We start from the raw sequence: 7,553 nt of genomic DNA, 5'->3' as shown, positions 1-7,553 counted from the left end.
AGGCTCAAGAGGCACAGAAAGAAAAAAAAACACAGCCAGTTTTCCATGTGAAAGCCCATAATACATGACCCCCAAAGTGCTTACTGCATCATGACCTGGTGCCATAGACCTCTATAGGGGCCGTGATTTGGCCACAAATTTTTGATCCGGCAGATAACGCTCGTGTGCATAAGGCCTTACTGTCATTCCGGGTAGACAGCAAAGGATTATCTTCTACCATCAGAATTTGTTCATACGGTATGAGTGTTTTTGTTCATCAGTAATTTTGAAAGGAGGATTTTTATGGTTTTTGTTTTACAAACAGACCGGGTAGGGTAATGGTGCTTAATTGACGCAGAGTGTTTGGCTGCTGTAGCCATTTAAATCCATATCAAAGTCTCAAGTCATTATTTTACTTGGCTAACATGAGTAAGAGAATGGAAGTAGTCTACAATACCGTTTCATGATCACACACGAGACCTGTATATCTTATGCTACAGTAAGAGCTATAACAGCTGACAACCAGCCCCTAAATCATGATAACAGGTAGTCACAAGCCTACCCACTGTTTCTAACAGAATTATATTTTATTATACTATATTGTTATTTATTAACTTTAAACTTGACATTTGGTTTTGGTGTTATTTGTGTTTTACAAGGTGTTATTGCTGTGTATTAATGTTTTCTTCAATATACAGTTGTTACCTCTTTGTGACTTAGTGGCTGTTTTTGGCTTGTCCTTCACCTCGTTCTGTACTTCCTATAGAGTGGCCTGGGGGAAGCCTGAGTCTCAAACAATGGAATTGACTTTGGACCTGAGTGGTGAGACCTTTCATATAATTATGTGGAACATATACCCTCAAGAGCCGTGTCTAAGTTGATTGTCCAAAAATACTTTGTGGAGTTTCCTTGACTGTTGGTTTGTGCTCTTAACCTTAACTTTCCTGTGATGTTATATTTTGATATTTTTTTCTTTTTCTGCCTATAATTAACTTCCTCTAGGGAGAAAGGAATGGGAAAGCCTAGAACTGGAGGGTAACATGAGGACACCAGGTTCAATGGTACCATGTACATGACAGCTTCTTCCCATAGAGGCTCAGCCCCGCAATCATTGGGGTCTCTACTCCCTTCAATGGAGGAGTCCCTCATATCACACAGCACATAATATAAAGATTTGCACTTTCTCCAGGCTCCTTTGATGTGTTCTTATCTGCCCGACACTGATAGACTCCTAAAAGAAACCTTTTTTTATTCTTTTTTTCTTCCTTAAATTGCCGTACAAATGAATATTTGGTGATAACATTATTCCATCTGTTTCTCTGCTCAAGGAAGCCATAAAATGTAATCAGTATATGGAAACTGTATACATTCAAAGCTAATAGAAGTGAAACACAAGAAAGAATTCTGCCAACTTATGCTGTTTAAGGGGGTTCATGGTACTGCTATACCCATCAGTGAAATCTGTACGACTCAGAGATAATGCTTTATTTTTTTGTGATCATAGGAGAAAGGACCACCCTATATATCACGGCTCAGTTTTTGTCACAGCCCAATAGCAGTAATGATGATTCATGACTGTGTTTTACAATTACAGCTCAGTAAATTTGATAGTAATGTAATTATAAATACATTGTAAAAAATACATCATTCTGTTTTGAATATTATCCTGAAGAGGCAAAAATAATATCCTTGTTTAATTTGTTTAAAATGGCCAATTAATTTTTTCACTTGCCTGCGACCTTCATTCCAGGAGGGGTCGTAATTTGTAAATGAGATGATTTTCTCATCCTATAAACATCTGGTGTTCGTCATCGTGTTAACTCTTTTATCACAGCATTGTCTGTCGACTGCAGTGATAAAAGTAAAACAGAACCTAAGATATTTAATAACTTAATGATTATTTAACCATGTAGGACAATGGTAGCAGTCACATGTGGTAATGGTGCCAAGCACCCTTTGCCATGTAAGAGAAAAGAAGAACTATAAATGACATGGTTGTGGGAGAAAGAGAGGGTTGATTGGTAATCGATTTTGCATTACATCATGAACTTACATTTACACCCCATGTGAAAACAGTTCTCTGTGTATTACACCACAGTGGAGCCAACAGAAATGAAATTCATGAGTTAAACATTCTCCCACTTATGAAGCAGTATTCATAGTGGACCTCAAGTAATAGCAGCCATTGTCATTTATCTTCGCTGAATATACAAGCTGATTCAGTATCAATGTTTTCATGAATGTGTTTTGAATTCCTCCATAAAGTATGCCCTAAGGTGTATGTCAATGATTTAGGACCCTCATTAGAGTGTGTGAAGTTTTGCAAAAATGTCCAGTTAGCTTAGCCTGTGTAGACCAAGTAACAAAATTTGCTTAAATAAAAAAATTCTATTTTTAAATAATTCTTAGGGCTTATTCACGCAGGCATGTCCATTGTGTGTCTGTTTTGTTTTTATTTTGCATCTGCATCTGTTTTTTCATCACATCCGTATGGCATCCATCATTACGTTTTTTGCACGTCTGTATAAAAAATGATGGTTTAACATTAGTTAGAAGTTCCCTAGCCTCATCAGTGAAAAGGAAATCACTGCATATCAGTTTCTTCATGCGGACCCATAGTGGCATATTTATTAGGACCTGGCGTGGCGCAGATGCCCTAAAATAAGCTTATTGATAGCACTTGCGATTTTTTGCCCTCTCCGCCACTTCACGCCAGGGGGCGTGGCGAAAGCCTCTTGATGTATGCCCCTGCGAAAATGCAACGGAGGGGCTATCACACGCTGGTGCACGAGCGCCAGCATATGATAAATATGCCCCATAGACTTCTGTTCTCATCTGTGATCCACAAACGTGAAAAAGATAGGAATGGCTCTCAGATCACTGATCTCCCGAAAAAACTGACTTTGAAAATAAAAAAGTTCTGTATACAGGAAAATCCCTTACTGAAAAAATAAACAGATGTGTAAATAAGACCTTATACTTTCTCAGTGGGGAAGATGTATGAATGTATTTAGACCAGTGCAGAGTAGGACTAGACAGTTCTCTTCTGCGTCAGATTAATCCCTGTATCTGATGCTGGATGATGAATCTGGTGCAGTATAAGACTGGTGAGTCGCACTTTGCACCTCCTACTAGTTGGTCTAGTTTGCTATACCACAATATTGAATTTTCTGGTGCCACGCCTCTTTTACCAAGGATTCACCCTTTTTTGGACAGGTCAGAAAATGTCTTAAAAAATTGTCTCAAACCTTCAATGTATTTCAGGTGCAAATTATTGCATTTTTCTGGCGTAGGCAGATTAATACATCCCTCCCAGTATGTTAATTGTGGAAAATCTATTATAAAGTCTAAGGGGGGGGGGGGGGGGATTTATGAAGCGTTGGAACTGATCCACTCCACGCCCATCCATGCTCACTTGGCGCAGAGGTAGTGCAAAATAGTTGTAATTCCTGCTGTGCAGCTGTTTTCAAGGCTTGAACGCCAGTACAAACCTTGATAAAAACTCCCTCTAAGGCTACATTCACATGGCCGTATTGGGGACCTATATACGACCCACGTGTATACGCCATATATACGTCCCCCATAGATGGCAATTTGACACCGCACCGTTCTGTAGCTGGGAGAATGATAGGACATGTCCTATCTTTCACTGTAATACATCGCTGTGCGCCATAGATCGCTATGGAGAGAGGCGGGGTATATAGCCTATAGCCTAAGACTTTATCCTGATTACACAAGGTCTATGAGCTCAGCTGGGATTGATGTTGGGCTCCATATTATATTATTTTCTTTGGAAGATTTTTCTGAAATAAACTGAAACATAATTTTATGAATGCTTGGAAAGACTAAATCCATGAACTCAGTCGGGGTAATTTATCATTAGGTGGCTCCTAAGAACAGTTCTATGTCTGTCTTTGGAGCTCTGTCAGGTTCATTAAAGTGGCATTTGCCCTTGATAAATCTGCTGGAAGTTGGATGCTATGTGGGTTGTTTTAGAAAGTCACATAAAAAGTTGCAAAATACTATCAAAAGTTGCAGCACATAGACGACGGTGGGGACTGGCATCAATTTTCACCAAAACTTACGTCGAAACAGGAAGTCACAATTCAGGAATTACGGTAAGTCATATTGTGAAAACTATAAAACAAATAATGAATTTGGTGCAGACAGGGTCTATGTCAAAGTGACTTTGCAGTGTCCTATGTTCATTTGGCGCATTGGAAAGTCGCAAAACAGCATTTTCACTACAAACATAGACAGAAAAACAAATAATCACCCTCAATGCCTCTTGTTTCAAGATTTATTTAGAACAACAATCGGAATTATGTTGACCAAGCTATAAATATTTGACCATTAGAGAAGTAATAAATGGAGGTTTAAAGGAGGTTTAACATATAAATTAAAAATCCCATTGACTTCAATGTATATTTTATGTTATCCGTTATGTTCCATTTAGGCAGGGATCCATTATCCCTGCGTTTTTTGGATGGAGAAAATGATGGTGGCTCCAGTACTTTTCCTGTTTGAAAAAAATGCAAAGATAACAGATCCATGCCAAACTGACCATAACAGGTTTTATAAAATTTACATTGATCTCAATGGGATTTTTAATTGATACGCTAAACCTCCATTCTTTACTTTTTTAAGGGAGGTAAGGAACAGTAGTGTAAATGTAGCCTAAGACCAAATCATCAAGACTCAACCATTAAAACCAAATCCTAAAGACTTAACTATGAATAAGAAGCCATGAGGACTTAACCATAATCGTAAGCAAAACCATGAAGACCCAATAATGAAGACTGAAATACTGAAAAACAGTGTTTGAAAACTAAATACTTTCTGAAGCCTCCAGATATAGTTATTCTGTGGCAGTAAAGGAAGATGCTTTCATTTGATACTATGGTTAGAAGTCTTAGAAATTATTTTACCCTGAGGTCTATTACCAAGGAATCAAGGGTCGGGTGTTAGAGGTTATAATTCAAAGTATCTGCTTCTGCCGTGAGATTAGAAGTGAATGCTGCTTTAGCTACTTAGCAACAGCATGCAATGATTTTAAGTCGTTTTGAATTGTAAAAGGAAAATTTTGACTACGATTAGGACTACAATGTTTAAAGGTTCCTTTTGCATACCATGGCCTACAACAATTATTGCCTTATAGTTAATGATATTAATGGCTGTGAGCCAAGGTGCTTATCAATTGTTTTGGGTAGCAGAAATAATGCTGCTGCCTCCTAAAATCTTTTTCTGACCCTCAAATTCATAACATAGACTGGACCTGAGGATATTATCCCTAGGACTATGTTATAAATGACAGCTTTGGCGAAGGAGTAACACATGCGAGATGAGATGCAACATCATTTTTATGATGATTGAATATCACATTTTTCTCATCCTCCTCTGCAGCTCAGTAATGTAAAAACTGATGTTCTGTGATTTGTTTAATACAGAGAACCGGGGGGATTGCAGCACCGCGGCGTCTATTCCACGCACCTGTTCCTACGCACCATTCCTGCTCCATGACACACTCCTCATATCTGATCCGCCAGACCTTTCTGTACTGCTTATCTGTGTTTTGCAATCAGAAGACAGATTCCTATCCTATCTCCCAGGGGCAGCACCAACTGGAGGCTTCACTACAGGTGTCCAGGTTATGAATTACAGTGTCTGTATGAATGATGTATTATATTATTACACCTTTTCGCTATTGATGGTAAAATGTAATAACCTAAAATCCTCAGCAAATATTCTACTTTAAGCTTTCTGCCAATAGTGAAGATGCATATGATACACAAGTTTATAACATACCTGCAAATGATATACCATCCTGTTTTATGGCGCCACCTTTACATATGATAGACCACAATATATCCCTCGACTCGCTATAATGAAGACTCCTTCTTTCTCCTGTAGTGAGCTGTTTATATGATGTCCCTTATTCTCTATAGAGATAAGAAAAGGAGACTCAAGATTAACTCTGTCTATACCTAGAAAATATTTCCCTTCATGATTCAGCTCTCTGAGGAGATTACACTGATCATGGACTGTCTGTAAAGAGTCATTAGACACTTTATCAGGTTCTTTATCTCTCAGCTGTAAGAGAGTAGAGAACAGGACAGAAAACTAATTGACATAAACTGCTTAAAAAGGAATAAAGGCAGAGAAAAGATGGATTCAAGTACATATTTCTCTCATAAAGGATATTACAAAGTTTACTATTATCATCTACACTATTCATTCATGCAATTTTTAAAAAATGTTTATTTATATAAACTAAAAAATATAAAAAACTAAATGTTAATTTAATAATGCTTTTATATAGCGCACACAGACTATGCAGCGCTGCACACAGCTTTGCCAAATCAGTCCCTGTCCCCATATGTTTTGCAGTGTGGGAGGAAACCCCTGCAAACATGGAGAGAACATGCAACCTCTTTGCATATGTTGATCCTGGGACTTAAACCCAGGTCCCCAGTGCTACAAGGCTGTAATGCTAATCACTAAGCCATCATGCTGCCCGGTCTTCTTCGTTTAGTCTTCATGATTGGTTCCTCATTGTTTAGTCAACTTTTATGGGTATTAATCGCTTGGTCTCATGACTGATTGAAGGTTTCATTTTCATGTCTTTTTCTTCATAATTTAGTGCTCATGACTTTGTTCTATCATGTTTTCATGATAAAATCTTCATGATAAACTTTCAAGGCTTGTGTACATGACTAAACCTTCATAGATAACTGCAATCGGAACAGTGTAACACACCAAGCGGCACATTTTGCTGCAACTTGCAACGTCAAAGGACAGGTAAACAAAATTGTCATTAAAAGTCACAGTGTCACCATTATATTTGTCAGAAAGTCTACATAATGAATTCCCCTGATTTGCAAGAAAATAAATATCTGTTTCGTTATGTGACCCCTTTGCTTAAATTGGAGGAGTTTGAGAATTAGATCTTAATTGTAAACCCTGATATTATTGTCATTTCTATCAATGATTGATTAGGAGTCCAGAAGTGGATGATACGTCTTGAAACAGAGTCTATAAGATGGATAGTAGTAACCTGTGTGACATGTATGCAGCTGCACAGAATATAGAAGGCTCCATGGAGCAAAGAGGGTAAATTTATGGATACAACAGGATTATCAAGATTTGGATTAGCAGTCAATTTCCTGAGATTTTTAGCTCCATAAATGAGGTCAGAAGGGTCCATGTTGAATGGAGCCCATTAATCTCTTGGCTGTTAGTGAGGAAATGTCCCGGATTGCAGGTGTTAACAGTCTCTGTGTTATTTTTGGTAGATTGTGAATTGAAACACTCACAGGAAACTCACAATTCCCCAACCAGTGTAACAAGTGTTATTTTAGGCATCTGAACTGAGGACTGTGAGCTGGACTTTGCTTTCATCACACCTTTAGGGATAAATTACCTTGTGTATAAGAATTCGCCTTTAGCAGCAGAAGAATTAACTGCTTAGCTGCTGATGAAGCTGCCTGTCCACCCCAATTCTGGAAACTGTGGATTTTCTTGACGTCTGGTTCAAGTTTTTTTTCACAGAACATTAAAATACCCACTAAGACGAT

The 7,553-nt window shown here is 38.1% G+C and overlaps 1 long non-coding RNA gene across 1 annotated transcript; it reads left to right on the top strand.

The window, feature by feature from the left end:
* The first annotated feature begins 400 nt into the window (after window positions 1–400).
* Window positions 401–1,046, top strand: LOC140068861 (uncharacterized). The gene is made up of 3 exons (XR_011848599.1): window positions 401–525; window positions 746–801; window positions 982–1,046. It is a non-coding gene; the product is annotated as an uncharacterized lncRNA (long non-coding RNA).
* The last annotated feature ends 6,507 nt before the right edge of the window (window positions 1,047–7,553 follow it).

The sequence above is a fragment of the Engystomops pustulosus genome, chromosome 7 (genome assembly GCF_040894005.1).
Source record: "Engystomops pustulosus chromosome 7, aEngPut4.maternal, whole genome shotgun sequence".
Taxonomy (NCBI): domain Eukaryota; kingdom Metazoa; phylum Chordata; class Amphibia; order Anura; family Leptodactylidae; genus Engystomops; species Engystomops pustulosus.
Note: the sequence above shows the minus strand (reverse complement) of the source record. Positions and strands in the feature narration are given on the sequence as shown.